At 43.7% G+C, this 20,288-nt stretch overlaps 1 protein-coding gene across 1 annotated transcript in view; it reads left to right on the forward strand.

Annotated features, from left to right (window-relative positions):
* Positions 1-20,288, forward strand: part of tmem135 (transmembrane protein 135) — a 310,377-nt gene that overhangs the window by 148,551 nt on the left and 141,538 nt on the right. The window lies entirely within an intron of this gene.

Below are 20,288 nucleotides of genomic sequence, written 5' to 3' on the forward strand. Positions count from 1 at the left end.
AGATAAGTCAACCTAGATCACTGTCCTCTCCCAAGCCAACATCCCCAGCCTTGGGGCCGTGGTTATACTTGGTTGAGCACCGCTGAGCAGATCATTTCAACTACTTTTCCATTCCCATATTGACTGCCGTCTCCATGTCCTGGGTAAGGCCCAATGCAAATTAAAAGGACAGCATCTTGTATTTCATCCAATGGTATCAATGTCAAAAGTTCTTATTCCAGGTAACCTGTACAAACTGTGTTTCCATCTCTCTTTTACCTCCTGATCAAACTTTGGGTCAGCCATTTTGTTCCCTTTCCTAAACCCTTCCCTCCAGCTCTCCATCAGCAATTTCCATGCCCGTTCTCCTGATTCCATCCACACATTACACACGCTGGATACCCCCCGCCCCCCACCCATCTTTTTCCATTTGCCCTTCATTTCCTTAAATGGACCTGTTACAGATCCTCCCAAGTCGCAAATGCCTGACATAGACATCCTGTACTACGAATGAGTCTGTAGAAGACCAGTGGAATGAATGGGGATGAATTTGCTGGGTAGTACAGAGCTGCAAGCACCTTTGCCTGGTGGGAATGGGGCATTTCCGGGTCCCTTCCTCACCCTTAACACCTCCATCCCCCAACTGAACCACAATACTTGAGGGCCGGGTAAAGCTGAGCAGAGCTGGGAGTACTGAGCATCCTCACTCACGCATGAGTCAGTGAGGCTGAAGGGCTGCCACTCTCCCCACGCCTGCTTGCTCTCCTTTCACAGTTTTTTATGTGACTGTCTCCCACACACGTTTGAAAAAGGGTCCCAAGCCAAAACATCACATACTCGTTCCCTCCACAGATGGTTCCTGTCCCAGAGTTACTCTAACACTTTGTTTTGCTCAAGATTCCATCACCTGCAGTTCCTTGCATTGCCCTTCTTAATTTTACGTATGTCTTTGGCCAGCCGGATGTTTTTTCTTTCCCACTCCCAAGTTCTTCTCCAAGGAGATGTATTTATTGCTGGTATAGGGCCAGAAGCACAGCATTTGGGCGTCATATTCACAATTGCAGAATATTTAACCTCTTAATATTGCTATCCTGTACCATGCCTCAGAGCTTTTTCTCATTCCCTTCTCATTCTGGGTGGCTTCCTGCGGCTGTGTTCTGATCGCCCATTATCTGAACAGACAGCTGCTACCTTAAGCTTGTTGGTCAAAGGTGGATATTTCTGCATCATGATATCCTCTGTTGAATGCCTTCCTGATTGCAGTTGTATCCTGCTGTGCTAAATCCCCAGCCAAATCCAGACGACATTTAACACAAGGGTGTGACTGCTTCCAGTAACACTCCTCTTCCATGATGCAACTGCTACTCAGATCACAAATCACCAATGCTGAGCTGATGTTCTTCAAAATGTAGATACCTTTTGTAAATGATGTTCAGTGAATCTTCACCGACTTTCACATGTGACTGGTATAATATATCACCTGGCCTGATGATTGTTTCAAATCTTAATCTATAAATTCAAAAAAGGCTAGGTTTTTATCAACTCTTTGTGTATGACAGATTCTAATTACTAAGCCCGATTCAGATGAATGTGCTTAAGGCCAAGCGGTATGCGAAATGCAATGGCAGTAGAAAAGAAAATCAGATTTTAGAGAGTACCTCTGAAATAAAAAGATTAATACTGGGTCGTGGAAGTGGGATGTTGGCGATGAGAGACAAAGAGAACTGTGGGTGGAGGAAATGGAAGCAAGAAGTGACAAGGTAAGCAGCATGGTAAGAGAGTTACTAAAGTGGGTGAAAACATTGGGGATGATTTGGATTGTGAGGAAATTATATTTTGGAGAGAAAGGGCTAGGCGTATTATGAATTTGTACAGTAAAGAGCTTTGGGATGACAGTTTAGAGGAATTTTTTTGGGCAGAGAATTGCAGACACAAGGAATTTGGGGAAGGGAGAATGATAATCTGTGGAGGGAGAAGGCGGGGTAAAAAAATGAGCAGAGGTAAGGCTGCTTGTGCCAGCAATTAGTACCCATCCAATGAGCCAAATACAGTGCCCATATAATTTATTTATTTGCCTCTGTACTCCACAATTTGAGATTTGTAATAGAAAAAAAAATCACATGTGTTTAAAGTGCACATTGTCAGATGTTATTGTAGGGTATTTTTATTACAGCTGTGTTTAGACATAGTCCCCCCCCATATTTCAGGGCACCATAATGTTTGGGACACATGGCTTCACATTTGTAATTGCTCAGGTGTGTTTAATGCCTCCTTGCCTCCCTAATGCAGGTATAAGTGAGCTCTCAGCACCTAGTCTTTCCTCCGGTCTTTCCATCACCTTTGGAAACTTTTATTGCTGTTTATCAACATGAAGACTAAACTTGTGCCAATGAAAGTAAAGAAGCCATTATGAGACTGAGAAACAAGAATGAAACTGTTAGAGACATCAGCCAAACCTTTAGCGAACCAAAATCAACTGTTTGGAACATCATTAAGAGGGAAGCGAGCACGGGTGAGCTTACTAATTGTAAAGGGACTGGCAGACCAAAGATGACCTCCACAGCTGATGACAAAAGAATTCCATTATAATAAAGAAAAATCCCCAAACACCTGTCCGACAGATCAGAAACATTCTTCAGGAGTGAGGTGTGGATTTGTCAATGACCACTGTCCACAGAAGACTTAATGAACAGAAATACAGAGGCTACACGACAAGATGCAAACCACTTGCAAACAAAAATAGGATGGCCGGGATATAGTTTGCCAAGAAGTACTTAAAAGAGCAACTGCAGTTCTGGAAAAAAGGTAATGTGGACAGATGAGACGAAGATTAACTTATACCAGAGTGATGGCAAGAGCAAAGTATGGAGGAGTGAAGGAACTGCCCAGATCCAAAGCATACCACCTCATCTGTGAAACATGGTCACAATGAATGGCGGTGCTGGCTCGAAGGATCGAATGGCCTCCTCCTCCTGCACCTATTTTTTATGTTTCTATGTATAGACACATCCAATCTGCTCAAGTTCAAACAAAACTAATTGGCTGGCGGTTCATACTGCAGCAAGACAATGATCCCAAACAGGTTACACAAAAATGCTGGAGAAACTCAGCAGGTGCAGCAGCATCTATGGAGCGAAGGAAATAGGCAACGTTTCGGGCCGAAACCCTTCTTCAGACTGCATCTGCAGTTCCTTCTTAAATAATGATTCCAAACATACTGCTAAAGCAACAAAGGAGTTTTTCAAAGCTAAAAACTGGTCAATTCTTGAGTGGCCAAGTCAATCAAGCGATCTGAACCCAATTGAGCATGCCTTTTATATGCTGAAGAGAAAACAGAAGGGACAAGCCTCCAAAACAAGCATAAGCTAAAGATGGCTGCAATACAGGCCTGGCAGAGCATCACCAGAGAAGACACCCAGCAACTGTTGACGTCCATGAATTGCAGACTTCAAGCAGTCATTGTATGCAAAGGATATTCAACAAAATACTAAACATGACTACTTTCATTTACTTAACATTGCTGTGTCCCAAACATTACGGTGCCCTAAAATGGGGGCACTATGTATAAACATTGCTGCAATTTCTACATGGTGAAACCAAAATGTATAAAAATGGCCTTTATTGGTATAGCAACGGTATCAGTAGTATCAAAAACCTATACAAGGATGGCATATTTTCGTCTTTTGCAGAGCTTTCGTCCAACTATAGCCTCCCAAACTCCCACCTTTTTCGTTTTTTCCGGATTAGGGATTTTGTGAAGAAGATATTCCCCCATTTCCCAAATCGCCCCCCTGAAACCCTGACCGATACCATCTTAGCTCTAGATCCCAACCGGAAGAAATGCATCTCTGTTTTGTATAACTTGTTAGGGTCGGTTATATTGAAACCTCATACCTCATTAAAAGCTGCGTGGGAGGGTGAGCTGAATACGAAACAAACAGACCAGCAATGGGACTCTGCCTTGGACTTGACCCATTCTTCCTCCATATGTGCCCGTCATGGCCTAATCCAATGCAAAGTCCTTCACAAAGTCCACTACAAAAGTGCAAGATTATCTAGAATTTACCCCACTGTTAGGGACACCTGCAACAGATGTAATCAATCTGTTGCCAACCATAGCCATATGTTTTGGTTTTGCCCTAAGCTAGCAGCCTTTTGGAGGAGTGCTTTCGACTTGATAAGCAGAGCCTACGGCCAGACTATTCCTCCAAACCCACTGTCAGCCATTTTCGGTACCCCTCCCAACACCAACCTCTCTGTTGCGGTGAAACGGGTTCTAGCTTTTACAACCTTGTTAGCCCGGAGACTGATCTTGGACTGGAGGCTCACCTGTCCCCCGACACACACCCGCTGGATTAAGGAGGTGCTTTACAATTTAAAGCTTGAAAAACTTAGGTTCTCTCTCAAAGGCTCTACCAAGACATTCCTAGATACATGGAACCCTTTCTTGGAACTTGTTAACTCTCTCAACTTGTCCCCGGACTCGGAAGAGGACTGAGTGCTCTCCACCATTGTTCTGCTCTACTGCAGCTGCTCTCCCCTTAACCCCCACTCCTCCCCACACTTATTTATTTAATTACTTACTTATTTATTGTTATTAGTGACCCCCCTTTTTATTTATTTATTTATTTAAAAAAAAATTAAGTACTTTTTGTTTCGTTTATCTTACCATATTTGTGTGGATGTGTATGAATGTGAGTGTTGTTTGTCCCCGTTTAATCAAATTTAAAAATTTTTTTTTTTTTTTTAAATGGCCTTTATTGAAATCTGACAATGTTCACTTTAACCACATGTGATTTTTTCTATTACAAATCTCAAATTGTGGAGTACAGAGGCAAATAAATAAATGATGGGTCTTTGTCCCAAACATTATGGAGGGCACCGTAGATCATCTGGAGGACTGCGAAAGAGAGCAAATCATATTAGAAGTAACGGATCCCTTTCAGAATTGCAGGCAGTGACTAGTGGGCAGTGACTAGTGGGGTACCACAAGGCTCGGTGCTGGGACCACAGCTATTTACAATATACATTAATGATTTGGATGAAGGAATTCAAAGTAACAGTAGCAAATTTGCAGATGACACAAAGCTGGTTGGCAGTGTGAACTGTGAGGAGGATGCTATGAGAATGCAGGGTGACTTGGACAGGTTGGTGGAGTGGGCAGATGCACGGCAGATGAAGTTTAATGCGGATAAATGTGAGGTTATCCACTTTGGTAGCAAAAACTGGAAGGCAGATTACTATCTAAATGGCGTTAAGTTGGGAAAAGGGGAAGTACAACGGGATCTGGGGGTCCTTGTTCATCAGTCTATGAAAGTAAGATTGTTACGGGTTTGGACACGCTAGAGGCAGGAAACATGTTCCCGATGTTGGGGGAGTCCAGAACCAGGGGCCACAGTTTAAGAGTAAGGAGTAAGCCATTTAGAATGGAGACGAGGATATACGTTTTCTCACGGAGAGTTGTGAGTCTGTGGAATTCTCTGCCTCCGAGGGTGGTGGAGGAAGGTTCTCTGGATGCTTTCAAGAGAGAGCTAGTTAGAGCTCTTAAAAATAGCGGAGTCAGGGGATATGGGGACTAAGGCAGGAACGGGGTACTGATTGGGGATGATCACCCATGATCACATTAAATGGCGGTGCTGGCTCGAAGGGCTGAATGGCCTACTCCTGTACCTATTGTCTATTGGCTCAAAAAATAATAATAAACTTCAGGGGATATCAATGGATTGTAAATATGCTGTGATATTGCCATTCATCTATTACATGCATTTGAGCAACTAAGCTCGTGGGATCCTCTCCACAACAGTTCAAACAGCCAGTAATTTCTGTGAATTTCTCATTTGCATTGGCACAGAATCTCTGTAGCTTCAAATTGAAATCAAGATAGAAACAGCTGAAAATACTCGCCTTGGCAGGCAGGATCTGGGGATTAAAAACAGTTAATGCTTCAGATTAATGACTTGTTATGAAAAGTTTAATCTCTTGCTGTCAGAATTTTCAATAAGCTTTGCCATTTAGATGTGCCAGTTAATTGGCAGCTATTCCTTCGCTCATGTAAAGTTAGATAGCTTTGAAGAAACATACCACAAGGATGTATATTAATGGTAATCTCACAAAATCCTGTTTGTGAATTGCAAATGAATACTCTTAACAATATTTTTTTCTCTGTAGCTTCTGCTTACTTCGTTGTTCTTGTTTCAGTTTTTTGCTTGAGTGAATTGTGATTGTGAACATTACATTGAGTACAACCATTGAATGTTTGCTTTCTGGATACTTTTAATCGCTGAGTAAACAAGAAATCATGTATTTTTTAAATAAATATTCTTAATTACTTGAAGCTATTTTCTTAACGGTTGCAGTTTTCTCTAAATAGGCATTTCTAAACAAACGGTAGTTGAACCCTTTGTCTCCACCACAAAAGGTGGACGTTGGATCTGTGAGACATACAACAATTACATCATAGGGTTTTTGTTCAGGTGAGGTCAGTGAGGGACATGTAACAACGACCAATAAATGGAGTTGTGGTAAAAATTAGCCATGATGTGATTAATTGGCCGGATAGGCACAGGGGACTGAGTAGTCTTCTTGAGTTTCTCTACATCGCATCATTGTGTGGTATTGCAATAACTACATAGTGCGATAGGTGCTTCTCCACTTCAATATTTGGAGTTATTCAGTGCATATTTTTAATGATTGTGATAAAGTAGAGATGAATAAGTCAGAAGTAATTTTCACAATATATTTGCAAAAACAACATATTGTGATTAAAAAAAAAATAGTATTTGTATGTTGATGATAGGAATCCTACTCCAGCCATCAGTTGACAGCATTATACAGTGCCGTCCATAATGTTTGGGACATTAGACTTAGACTTAGTTCCTCCCACACTGTTGAGTGCATTGGGCAGCAAGCTTTCGCCATTCTGTTCGGTTATGTGCGACATCTTCCACTCTCGATAGGCTTGTGTCCCTGGCTTCCAAATCCTTCTGGAATGTTCGCCTCCATGTTAGTTTTGGACCGCCTCTTTTCCTTCTTCCGTCAGGCTGCCATGTCATTGCTATCTTAGGTGCACGTTCTGGTGACATTCTGAGTACATGTCCTGCAAATTTCAACCTGCGTCCCTCTATGTCCTGACTGGCAGTTTCACAGTAGATCTCCTCGTTTGTGATGTGGTCTCTGTAGCTAGTCTTCAGGATCTTCCTCAAGCAGCGTTGTTGGAATGCATCCAATGTCTTTTTCATCTTCACATTGATTCAGATTCAGATTCAGATTCAATTTTAATTGTCATTGTCAGTGTACAGTACAGAGACAACGAAATGCATTTAGCATCTCCCTTGAAGAGCGACATAGCAAACAATTTGAATTTAAAAAATAATAAGTGTCCGGGGGGGGGGGGGGGGGGGGGGGGGGGGGTGGTGATGGCAGTCACCGAGGTACGTTGTTTAGTAGAGTGACAGCCACCGGAAAGAAGCTGTTCCTCGACCTGCTGGTTCGGCAACGGAGAGACCTGTAGCGCCTCCCGGATGGTAGGAGGGTAAACAGTCCATGGTTGGGGTGAGAGCAGTCCTTGGCGATGCTGAGCGCCCTCTGCAGACAGCGCTTGCTTTGGACAGACTCAATGGAGGGGAACGTGGAACCGGTGATGCGTTGGGCAATTTTCACCACTCTCTGCAATGCCTTCCGGTCGGAGACAGAGCAGTTGCCATACCATACTGTGATGCAGTTGGTAAGGATGCTCTCGATGGTGCAGCGGTAGAAGTTCACCAGGATCTGAGGAGACAGATGGACCTTCTTCAGTCTCCTCAGGAAGAAGAGACGCTGATGAGCCTTCTTGATCAGAGTAGAGGCATTGTGGGTCCAAGAGAGGTCATCGGAGATGTTGACTCCCAGGAACCTGAAGCTAGAAACACGTTCCACCTCCGTCCCGTTAATGTGGATGGGGGTGTGCGTGCCGCCTCTGGACTTCCTGAAGTCTACAATGAGCTCCTTGGTCTTCTTGGAGTTAAGGGCCAGGTTGTTGTCAGCGCACCATGCTGCTAAGTGCTGGACCTCCTCCCTGTAGGCCAGCTCATCGTTGTTGCTGATGAGGCCAATCACCGTTGTATCATCTGCATACTTGATGATGGTGTTAGTACCATGTACAGGTGTGCAGTCATAGGTGAAGAGGGAGTAGAGGAGGGGGCTCAGCATCTTGCTCTCACTGGCATAGAGAGCTGTAGGGAGGACTACACACCCATCATTTATTTATTTGCCTCTACTCCACAATTTGAGATTTGTAATAGACAAAAAAAATCACATGTGGTTAAAGTGCACATTGTCAGATTTTAATAAAGGCCATTTTTATACATTTTGGTTTCACCATGTACACATTACAGCAGTATTTATACATAGTCCAAGAAGGAACTGCAGATGCTCGATAATCGAAGGTACACAAAAAAACTGGAGAAACTCAGCGGGTGCAGCAGCATCTATGGAGCGAAGGAAATAGGCAACGTTTCGGGCTATCCTTCTTCAGACTGAAGGGTTTCATCCCGAAACGTTGCCTATTTCCTTCGCTCCATGGATGCTGCTGCACCCGCTGAGTTTCTCCAGCTTTTTTGTGTACCTTTATACATAATCCCCCCATTTCATGAAAGTAGTAATGTTTAGTATTTTGTTGCATATCCTTTGCATGCAATGACTGCTTGAAGTCTGCGATTCATGGACATCACGAGTTGCTGGGTGTCCTCTGGTAATGCTCTGCCAGGCCTGTATTGCAGCCATCTTTAGCTTATGCTTGTTTTGGGGGCTAGTCCCCTTCAGTTTTCTCTTCAGCATATAAAAGGCATGCTCAATTGTGTTCAGATCGGGTGATTGACTTGGCCAATGAAGAATTCACTATTTTTTAGCTTTGAAAAACTCCTTTATTGCTTTAGCAGTTTGTTTGGGATCATTGTCTTGCTGTAGAATGAAACGCCTGCTAATGAGTTTTGAGGTATTTATTTGAACTTGAGCAGATGGGATGTGTCTATACACTTCAGAATTAATTATGCTTCCATCATCAGCAGTTGTATCATCAATGAAGATGAGCCAGTACCTTCAGCAGTTTGGATCTTGGGTAGTTCCTTCTCTCCTCCATACTTTGCTCTTGTCATCACTCTAATATAAGTTCATCTTCATCTCATCTGTCCACAAGACCTTTTTCCAGAACTCTGGTTGCTCTTTTAAGTACTTCTTGGCAAACTGTAACCTGGCCATCCTATTTTTGCGGCTAACTAGTGGTTTACTTCTTGCAGTGTAGCCTCTGTATTTCTGTTCATGAAGTCTTCTGCGGACAGTGGCCATTGTCAAATCCACACCTGACTCCTGAAGAGTGTTTCTGATCTGTCGGACAGGTGTTTGGGGATTTTTCTTTATTATAATGGAATTATTTTGTCATCAGCTGTGGAGGTCTTCCTTGGCCTGCCGATCCCTTTGCGATTAGTAAGCTTACCAGTGCTCTCTTCTTAATAATGTTCCAAACAGTTGAGTTTGATAAGCCTAAATTTTGGCTGATGTCTCTAACAGTTTTATTCTTGTTTCTCAGTCTCATAATGGCTTATTTGACTTTAATTGGCACAACTTTGATCCTCATGTTGATAAACAGCAATAAAAGTTTCCAATGTGATAGAAAGACTGGAGGAAAGACTAGGTGCTGAGAGCTCTCTTATACCTGCATTAAGGAGGCAATTAAACACACCTGAGCAATTACAAACACCTGTGAAGCCATGTGTCCCAAACATTATGGTGCCCTGAAATGTGGGGGACTATCTATAAACACAGCTGTAATTTCTACATGGTGAAACCAAAATGTGTAAAAATTGCCTTTAATAAAATCTGACAATGTGCACTTTGTGGTTAACATGTGATTTTTTTTTTAATGTTGCAATTCTCAAATTGTGGAGTACAGAGTCAAATACATAAATGATGAGTCTTTGTCCCAAATATTATGGAGGACACGGTAAGCCATTGTTATTAAATCCATTGTTTATAAAGGTGAATGAAAATATATTTGACGTAATTAATCTGATTTCCAAAAATAATAGTTTATTACTTAGTTATTCCTGATTTTTTTGTGGATAACTTGAAAATCATAAATCGTTGAGTTTTACTGAAAGTACTTGGGACACTAGAAGTAAAAGGCTTTTAACCTTTAAAGTTTGGTAGAATTGTGTTTATTTTTCTAATTATGGAATGCATTACATTGTCAGCCGAACAGCGAAGATTCATAAAGTACATTACATGAACAATGTCTGAAAGAAGGGGTGATAGGCCAAAATGAGGTGTAAAACCTTGCTCTTCCATTTTCAATACAATTAGTGTCATTTGGATGCTATTACTTCCAATGATTTCAGCCTACGGGCATGCCAGGCATAATCACTCACAGACATATAATGTAGTGAATAGTGATGTGATACCAGCCATACAATTTTCCCTCGCCTTCAACTTACAAAGATGTTATTATTGCAAAGGGTTCAAAAGTTCTTTTCCAATACCCTGTGAGGTGTCTCTAATTTCTGGTCTTCTATTCCCTTTTGGATAATTTCTTGTATATTAAGCCCCTGGGGTAGAGTCTTGGTTGTATTCTGTGGAAGGCAGGTCCAGCTATATTTCAAACTGAAGTGTATGTCTTGCTAGAGTTTAACCTTTGAATATTGAATATACTGTAAATTGTCACTCATGGTAAACTAACATGCTTCCTGTGGAAGAAAGAAAATATGAACGTACCATGAACCAAAGAAAAGTACATTTATGAAATACCCCAGAGGTTTGCTTTACAAATTCAGTTATATATGAGCAGGGGCAAAAACGGAATGAATTGTTCATCCTCTGTAACCCTGTGTTGTAGACTGAAAGGCTCAGCTTTGAATGAAACTATACACTCTTGGGATACATCCATTCAAAGTGAAAATGCTGGAAAATGCATATTTCAAAAAAAAAAAAAAAAGATATTTTGTTGATTGACCTCTGGTAGAAGTGAATGCTGAATATTTGCTGGAAGTAATCATGTTAGAGTTTTGGCTACATGTTTAACAGTGAACTAATTTCACTCTTCTTTGTACAACTTTGGCCAACCTACTCACATTCAATGTTTCTCGCATTTTTGTCAAGTTTCATCAGATGATAAGTTGCAATGTGGCTCAAAAAGGGAGGGTGTGTAAGGACTTGTACCAAGTCAATGGGATAAATATTCTGAGTATGAGTAATGTGAAAGAAATATGAATTCAGAGAGGCATTTGTAGTGTAAGGAAAAGTGTATATAGTTCACCAGCATGTTACCGAGCCTTGAAGGCTTGAGTTATAAGGAGAGACTGGATAGATTTTTTCCATGGACTAAATAAGCTGTGTGGTGACCTTGCAGAAGTATACAAAATCATGTGATGCATAAAAGCAATGGTCATGTTGGTTCCAAGGATAAATCAGTCCAGAAATAGAGGGCATATGTTTCAGGTGAGAAGAGAACCATTTAACAGGGACCTGAGTGGTACTTTCCTCATGCTGAAGGTGCTGGTATATGCAATGAGCTGCCAGAGGAAGCTGTAGAGGTGAAATCAGGTGAGATCTCTGACAATGATGTATTGCTACTGGATGAGCTCAAAGCCTTTTACACCTATTTTGAATAGGCAAGGAAAGTTCCACAGGCGTTTCCCCAGTCCCCTCGTGCCTCTGTCCCACACATCTTTGTGGCAGAGGTCTGATCTGTGAATCTCTTGGAAAGTGGTCGGCCCGGTATGAGTACCTGGATGGGTTCTGAAATTGTGTGCTAATCAACTGGCTATACGCTTTGCCGGCATCTTCATCCTCTCACTTCAACATCTACTGTCCTCATCTACTTCAAGGAAACCACTGTCATTTGAGTCACCTAGAAATATAAGGTGGTTTATCTCAATGACTACCCCCTAGTAGCTCTAGGATCGATAATAATTAAGTGCTTTGGTACACTGGTAATTGTCCACATTTGTGCCATCTTGCAATTTGTGTACAAGAAAAATAGGTCTACAGAGGATGCCATCTATCTTGCACTACATTCACCTCAAGATCACGATGGCTATAAGAACACCTACACCAGGATGCTATTCATTGACTAAATCTCAGCCTTCAACACTGTTATACTGAATAAACTCATCCCTAAACATCTGCACCTTGGCCTTGAGGCCTCCATCTGCAACTGGCATCTGAATTTCCTGACCATCAGACCTCAGTCAGTTAGAATTGGTCACAATGCATCCTTCACCCTGACCTTTAACACTGGCATGCCTCAGGGTTGTGTTCTCAGTTTCTAACTCTACTCCAAGCTGATGCTCGGCAACTGTGGCAGGGCTTGAATGCCATCACCTCCTACAAGGCGAAATCAGGAGGCAGCTCAAGCGACAGCGAAGCATCATTCCCTGGCGAGCACATTGCATTCTAAGCACGCTTTGATATGGAGAACACTGATGTGCCTTCCCCAGCCCCCATACACCCTGATGGTATTACAGTCACAGTTACAGAGGCCGACGTCAGAAGATCGTTCAGGAGGGTGACCCTCGGAAAGTGTCTGGACCGGATGGTATACCCGGTTGTGTTCTCAAAACCTGTGCAGACCAACTGGCTGGAGTTTTTGCGGACATTTACAACCTCACATTACTGAGGTCTGAGGTTCCCACCTGCTTTAAGAAGGCATCAATAATACTGGTGCCCAAGAAGAGTAAGGTGATGTGCCTCAACGACTATCGACCAGTGGCACTACCGTCCATGGTGAAGTGCTTTGAGAAGTTGGTTATGGAGCATATCAACTCCTACCTCAACAAGAACCTCAACCCACTACAGTTAGCCTACTGTCACAACAGCTCAATGGAGGATGCAATCTCACTGGCTCTCCACTCTGCACTGGCCCACTTGGACAATAAAAACACTTATATCAGGCTGTTGTGTTCAAGAAGGAACTGCAGATGCTGGAGGATCGAAGGTACACAAAAATGCTGGAGAAACTCAGCGGGTGCAGCAGCATCTATAGAGCGAAGGAAATAGGCGACGTTTCGGGCCGAAACCCTTCTTCAGACTGATGGGGGGTGGGGGGGAGAAGGAAGGAAAAAGGGAGGATGAGGAGCCCGAGGGCGGTGGGGATGGGAGGAGACAGCTCGAGGGTTAAGAAAGGGGAGGAGACAGCAAGGGCTAGCAAAATTGGGAGAATTCAATGTTCATGCCATCCGGACGCAAGCAACCCAGACGGAATATGAGGTGCTGTTCCTCCAATTTCCGGTGTTGCTCACTCTGGCAATGGAGGAGACCCAGGACAGAGAGGTCGAATTGGGAATGGGAGGGGGAGTTGAAGTGCTGAGCCACCGGGAGTTCAGGCAGGTTATTGCGGACTGAGCGGAGGTGTTCGGCGAACCGATCGCCCAACCTCCGCTTAGTCTCCCCGATGTAAATCAGGTGACATCTAGAGCAGCGGATGCAGTAGATGAGGTTGGGGGAGATACAGGTGAACCTTTGGCGCACCTGGAACGACTGCTTGGGTCCTTGAATGGAGTCGAGGGGGGAGGTGAAGGGACAGGTGTTGCATTTCTTGCGATTGCAACGGAAAGTGCCCGGGGAGGGGGTGGTACGGGAGGGAAGGGAAGAATTGACAAGGGAGTTGCGGAGGGAGCGGTCTTTGCGGAAGGCAGACATGGGGGGAGATGGGAAGATGTGGCGAGTGGTGGGGTCACGTTGGAGGTGGCGAAAATGGCGGAGGATTATTTGTTGTATTTGCTGGCTAGTGGGGTGAAAGGTGAGGACTAGGGGGACTCTGCCCTTGTTGTGAGTGCGGGGATGGGGAGAGAGAGCAGTGTTGCGGGGTATGGATGAGACCCTGGTGCGAGCCTCATCTATGGTGGCGGAGGGGAATCCCCGTTGTTGTTTATAGGCTGTTGTTTATAGATGTTTATCGGCATTCAATACCATCATTCCATCCAAGTTGATTACCAAGCTCACGGAACTGGGTCTGCACATCCCTCTGCAATTGGATCCTCGACTTCCTCATCCACAGACCACAGTCTGTTTGAATTGGCAGAAACACTTCCTCCTCATTAACAATCAGGACGGGAGCACCTCAAGGCTGCGTGCTCAGCCCCCTGCTCTACTCACTCTATATTCATGACTGTGTAGCAGACACAGTGCGAACTCCATCTTCAAGTTTGCCTACAACACCATCGTTGTTGGACGATGGTGATGAGTCAGAGCATAGAAGTTAGATTGACTGATTGACCAAATGGTGCCCACACAACAACCTGGCTCTCAATATCAGTAAAACCAATGAACTGTTTCAACTGGAAGTCAAAAAAGGCTCCATCTTTTTTGCAGTGGTTAAAGGTGTTCGCCTTTTTACCCTTGGAAACGATCAGGTATAAACGGTGCAAGGCCCGCAGAAACTTCGCTCTGACCTGGAATCCTTTTATAGATTTTATTAAAGATTTTTCCTTTAACTGAAAATATTGTCTACGCAGTTATGATCATTTATTTATATGTGAATGTTGCTATTGTTAACATGTAACATTTGAACACAAAGAGCCTTTTTTATTTTTATATTTTAATTATTATTTTAGCTTTCTCTTTCTCTTTTTTGAGCCTTGGGGATGGGGAGGGGAGTATATGCTTTGTAATGTTCTGTACTGTTTGTTGTTCTGTGTAAATTTGTGTTTATAACTTGAAAACCAAAAATAAAGTTTACATTTATTTTTTTTTTATTAAAAAAAAAGAAGTGAGATTGACCGATTGACCAAATTGTGCCCGCATAACAACCTAGCTCTCAATATCAGTAAAACCAATGAACAGATTGTGGACTTTGGAAGGGGAAGGATGAGGACCCACTGTTGATTTATATCAACAGGATGGCTGAGAGAGTAAAAAACTTCAAATTGCTTTGCGTGCATATTCCGAAGATCTACTGCAGTCATTGCCTCAAAAACAGCCAGTATCATCAGAGACCCACACCATTTTTGTCTGTCTGTCTGTCTGTCTGTCTGTCTGTCTGTCTGATTGTCTGTCTGTCTGTCTGTCTGTCTGTCTGTCTAAGGGTTTCGGCCCGAAACGTTACCTATTTCCTTCGCTCCATAGATGCTGCTGCAACCGCTGAGTTTCTCCAGCATTCTTGTGTACTTTCCGAAGATCTTTCCTGGGCCCAGCACACCGATGCAATTATAAAGAAAGCACATCAACGCCTCTACTTCCTGAGAAGATTATGGAGATTCGGTATATCATAGAGGATTTTCTTGAACCTCTACAGGTGTATAGCAGAGAGAGCATATTGACTGGTTGCATCACGGCCTGGTTTGGCAACGTGAATGCCCAGGAGCGAAAAAGACTGTAAAATGTTGTGAACATTACCCAGCCCATCACCGGCTCTGACCTCCCCACCATCGAAGGGATTTACCGCAGTCATTGCCTCAAAAACAGCCAGCATCATCAGAGACCCACACCATCCTGGCCATATACTCATTTCACTCCTGTCATCGGAAAGAAGGTAGAGGAGCATGAAAACTGTAACTTCCAGGTTCAAGAACAGCTTCTGCCCTACAACCATCAGGCTATTAAAAACTACAACCTCAAATAAGCTCTGAACTACAATAGACTATTATTGTTATTATTGCACTGCTATTGTTTGTTTTTTGTCTGTCTGTCTGTCTGTCTGTGTCTGTCTGGCTGTCTCTCTGTCTGTCTGTCTATAAAACTCTGATCTTGGATGTATGTGTGTGTATATAAGTGTATTTATTTGTTTGTGTGTTGTCACATCTTCTTGAAGAAACGACGCTCTAACGGTAAATTATTTTACATATTCGGGTAGAGATTTACCCATGGAGTCCGAAAATGTCATTTATTTCTCAAGTTATATGTGAAAATGTTCACAAATCCGATAAAACTTAGAAAATTAACCGGCGCTGTCGCCGATGATGTCACAATAGATTTGCCTGCCTACCGTCTGCTCGCGCTGCGATTGTCCTGCTCACGCTGCGAGTGACGTCACCCCCCCACCCCTCTTCCTCCTTCCCCCCTCATTATTCAAATGATACTGGGGCATCGCTTTCTCTCGGGGCTTTCTCTCGGCTCCGTTGTCGCCTCTCTCTCCCCCCTTTCTCTCACGCAAGTCTCTATAAAGGCCCCGACATGTAGTTCCACACACAATTCCGTCTGGCTTACGCATAATACTCCTTGCATTGAAAAAATGGTTTTTACTTTAAAATCATTCCTTAGAGCTTCCAACACACTTTGATACAAAGTTGCAAGACAGGAACATGTCAGCAACACTGAACCTTTCAGCTCAATGGCAGCTCATTGCAAGTGCCCCCGATATTTGCAACAATTTTGCCATCATAAGTCCTGGCAGGACAGGAGGGGGAAGGTAAATTGGTATTGCAATTGGGGATTGATTTTTTTTTCAACTCCAGTGCTGGGGGAGGCTCACGAGCTATGATCTTTGCTAAGGAGTGCTCGAATCTTACCTTCGGCAACGGGTTGAGTTGGAGGACCATGCCTCCTGTGAGGGCTGCGGGCAGGGATGGGTGTGTTGGGGCAGATCTGCACTTGGCCTAGTACCTATTAAAAGTCTGATCTTGGATGTGTATTTATTTGTGTGTATGTGCGTTTGTTCATGTGTAATATCTTCTCGAAAAAACGACGTGCTAACCGTAATTTTTGTTACATATTCCGGTAGAGATTTGTTCCCTGCAGTCCAAAATCTCCTTACCTGACATTCATGCATTATTTCTAGTTATTAATCAAAATGTTCACAAATCTGAAAAAAAGTTGGAAAAAAAACCGGCTGATGACATCACAATGGATCTGCTGGGTGCCGTCTTGGATCTGCGAGCTGCGAGTGATGTCCCTCCCCACCTCTCCCTCCTCCCCTGTTATTCCAAAGACACAGCCCTCTCACCCTCATGTCTTCCTCCCCCTCCTCCAAAAAAAGGGAAACTTTTTTTCAGTTTCTTACCTTGCCAGAGATGCGATTAATTTTCGGATCGCACTCTCCGGTTGCTCTGCGGCCTACCATCGATGGAGCTGGAGGCCTCCTCGGACTGACCTTGGGCCCCACCGTGGGGCATGGACTTACATCAGGGTTCATCCCTTGCCTGGGATCGCTCCAACTGCAGCCTGCAGTCTTTATATTGGGAGCTCGCAGTCTCGGGATAGGCCGTGGATGTTGGGAGCTCCTATGTTGTGGGAGGTTCGACCAGCACCGACGCGAGGTTCGATCGTCCGGTGCGGGGGAGCTGACATCCCCCGATGCAAGAACAGATTGCCTCGACGCGGATGACCCTCCACCGGCTACGGGAGTCAAGATCATCCCGTCAGTGGAGGGCATGAGGCTCATCACCGCGGAGGAGTAATGGGAAGAGATTGAACATTTTTTAACCTTCCATCACAAAGAGGAAGTGGAGCTCTGTGATGGATGTTTATGTTAAAATGTGTTTTGTGTGTATCGTTGCTTTTTATTTGTATGACTGACTTGGCAAATAAAATTCCTCGTATGTTGTAAAATATACTTGGCTATAAAGCATTATTGTGATTGTGATATTGTGACTTGAATTGTATCAAATGTGTTTGATTTCACTGACGTTTTCTTCAGTAACCAAATGTGGCAGTAAAAAGCTCTTTGCTTTAACTGGATTTATTCATATCATTCAGGGATGCTGGGTGCTGGCTTACGAGTATAGCTATGGTTCATGGTTTTCCATTCTTTTAATTTATGTTGTGTGGATGTGAAGGAGCTTTAGTGAGTAGGTGGTGGCAATGCTGCATGCAAGTTACATATGACGGTGCAGGGGAGATTAGATCTGTAACACAGAGATGCTACACTTTTGCTTTGGATGAATATTTCTTGGGTGGAGCTGATGACTCCAGCCAAGTGGCTGACAATTCCACGTGCATGCATGTGTACTAGCACAAAAGGGCCATGGGATGTATTCAGTGACATCAAATGGAGCACACAACTTGTTTTATGTAAAATTCTACCACATATGCAGGGTCCCATGCTGGCTTCAAATGTGGAAGCAGTTCTTAATAAAATCGGTTGTTTGCTTTAGTTTTGGCTGACCCTACAGGGCCAAAGAGCATGACGAGTCCACCATTCTCCAAATAGATGCCACTTTTAACTTTCCACCATCAGTGATTTTTCTTCCTCACTATCGCCTTACCTGATACCTCACCTGGCAGACAATTTTACGAACCGACCAAAAAAAATCCTTGCTTGAAAATCTCCTTTAACCTTTCCCCAAAGAGATTCACAAGGATGTTGCCTGGATTAGGTATTGACTAATAATACATCCATAGGTAGAGTTTGGGCAAACCTGGATTGGTTTCTCTGGAATATCAGAGGTTGAGAAGCGAGTTGATAGAAATATCGAAAATTGTGAGAGGCACAGACAGGGTAAATAGATTCCTTTTTTCCCCAGGGTGGCAATATCAAATACAAGAGGATAAATCTTTGCGGTGAGAGGGGGAAAGTTTAAGAGAGAAGTGAGAGGAACATTTTACAAGCAGAGAGTGGTACATGTTAGGAATGTGCTGCCAGGGGAAGTGGTGGAAGCAGAAATGATAGTGATATTTAAGAGATATTTTGACTGGCAATGAACATATAGGGAATGGAGGGAAATGGTTTATGTGCAGGGTGATAGGATTAGTTTAACTTGGCATTGTGGCCGGTGCTGACATTGTGGGCCATAGGACTGTTCCTGTGCTGAACTGTTCTGTTCTATTAAATCCATCTCTATTGCATCAGAAGCATCTAATTTTGAAACAATACAAGCTACCAGTCTTGCCTTTCTCTCACGCAAGTCTCTATAAAGGCCCCGACATGTAGTTCCACACACACTTCCGTCTGGCTTACGCATAATACTCCTTGCATTGAAATACTGTAAATAGACTTTAGCCCTCAGTCCTACCATGTTCATTAACCTGGCCCTGCCTGTCCACTTCAGAGTTACTTGATGTAACCTGCATCTTCCCCTCAAGCGTTCCACTTGCTGACCTGTTAGATTGCCATCCTCCTGCCATGCAAGTTTGAAATGTCCCAAGTAGTAATTGCAAAACTCACCCTGATGATATTGATCTCACTCCAATTCAGGTGCAAACCATCTGTTATTTCAGGTCCCACTTCCCCTTGCGATATCAAATGTTTTGACCAAATTATACTTAATAATGAACAAGCTTCCATCAGTTAGAATAAATGAGGGCCATTCTGCAGAACATTTGATTAGTAAATTAGATTTTAAAAATAATAGTCGAAGGCGCGCTCAGTCCAGAGGCTACGCTCAGCCACATGAGTAGGTTCAAGAGAGTTTTACTGTCATATATATGTTGTGTGTGTGTGTGAGAGTGATGGTTGGTGTGAGTGATGGAGGGTGTGAGTGATGGAGGGTGTGTGTGTGTTTGAGAGATGGAGTGTGTGTGTGAGAGAGATGGAGGGTGTGTATGTGAGTGTGTAAGTGTGTGTGAGTGATGCAGGGTGTGAGTGTGTGTGAGAGATGGTGTGTGTGTGCGATGGAGTGTGTGAGAGATGGAGGGTGTGTGTGTGTGTGCGCGAGCCCACCAGCCGTGAGTGAGTGAACTGCCAGCCCATCAGCCGTGAGTAAGTGAACTTCCAGCCCACCAGCCGTGAGTGAGTGAACTGCAAGCCCACCAGCCGTAAGTGAACTTGCAGCCCACCAGCCGTGAGTGAGTGAACTGCCAGCCCACCAGCTGTGAGTGAGTCAACTGCTAACCCACCAGCCGTGAGCGAGTCAACTGCCAGCCCACCAGCCGTGAGCGAGTCAACTAGCCGTGAGTGAGTCAACTATGAGTCCACCAGCCGTGAGTGAGTCAACTGTGAGTCCACCAGCTATGAGTGACTGAACTGTGTCCAAGTTTCCATTTGGCCCACAATATCCATACTAGCCCTCTGGAAACCAGTCTCTTTGGCCAACAACACCCATACTAGCACTCCAGACAGCCCCCCCCCCCCCCCCGGGCCACCAATATTGGAATTGGTGGAGAGGTGGAATATTGCGTTGGGGGACCACCCCTCCCGTGTGAACATGGGACCCAACGGGTCCCACTTAGTCTAGTATTAAATAAAATTTGAGGATGGCCCAGCAATTGGTTAACCCCATTAATGAACGATATGTACACTGACGCCATGTGATTCAGTGAGATGTACTGTGATAGCCACAGTAGTTTCTTTTACTGAGAAAGTTGCTTCATAAATGTAATCATCATTATTTTGGAACACTTTCCTTCTTGGAATTCGATTGAAGTTGCCAAAAACTACTCCTTTGAGTGCTTTTTAAATTATATTT

Source organism: Leucoraja erinacea, chromosome 6 (assembly GCF_028641065.1).
Source record: "Leucoraja erinacea ecotype New England chromosome 6, Leri_hhj_1, whole genome shotgun sequence".
Lineage (NCBI taxonomy): Eukaryota > Metazoa > Chordata > Chondrichthyes > Rajiformes > Rajidae > Leucoraja > Leucoraja erinaceus.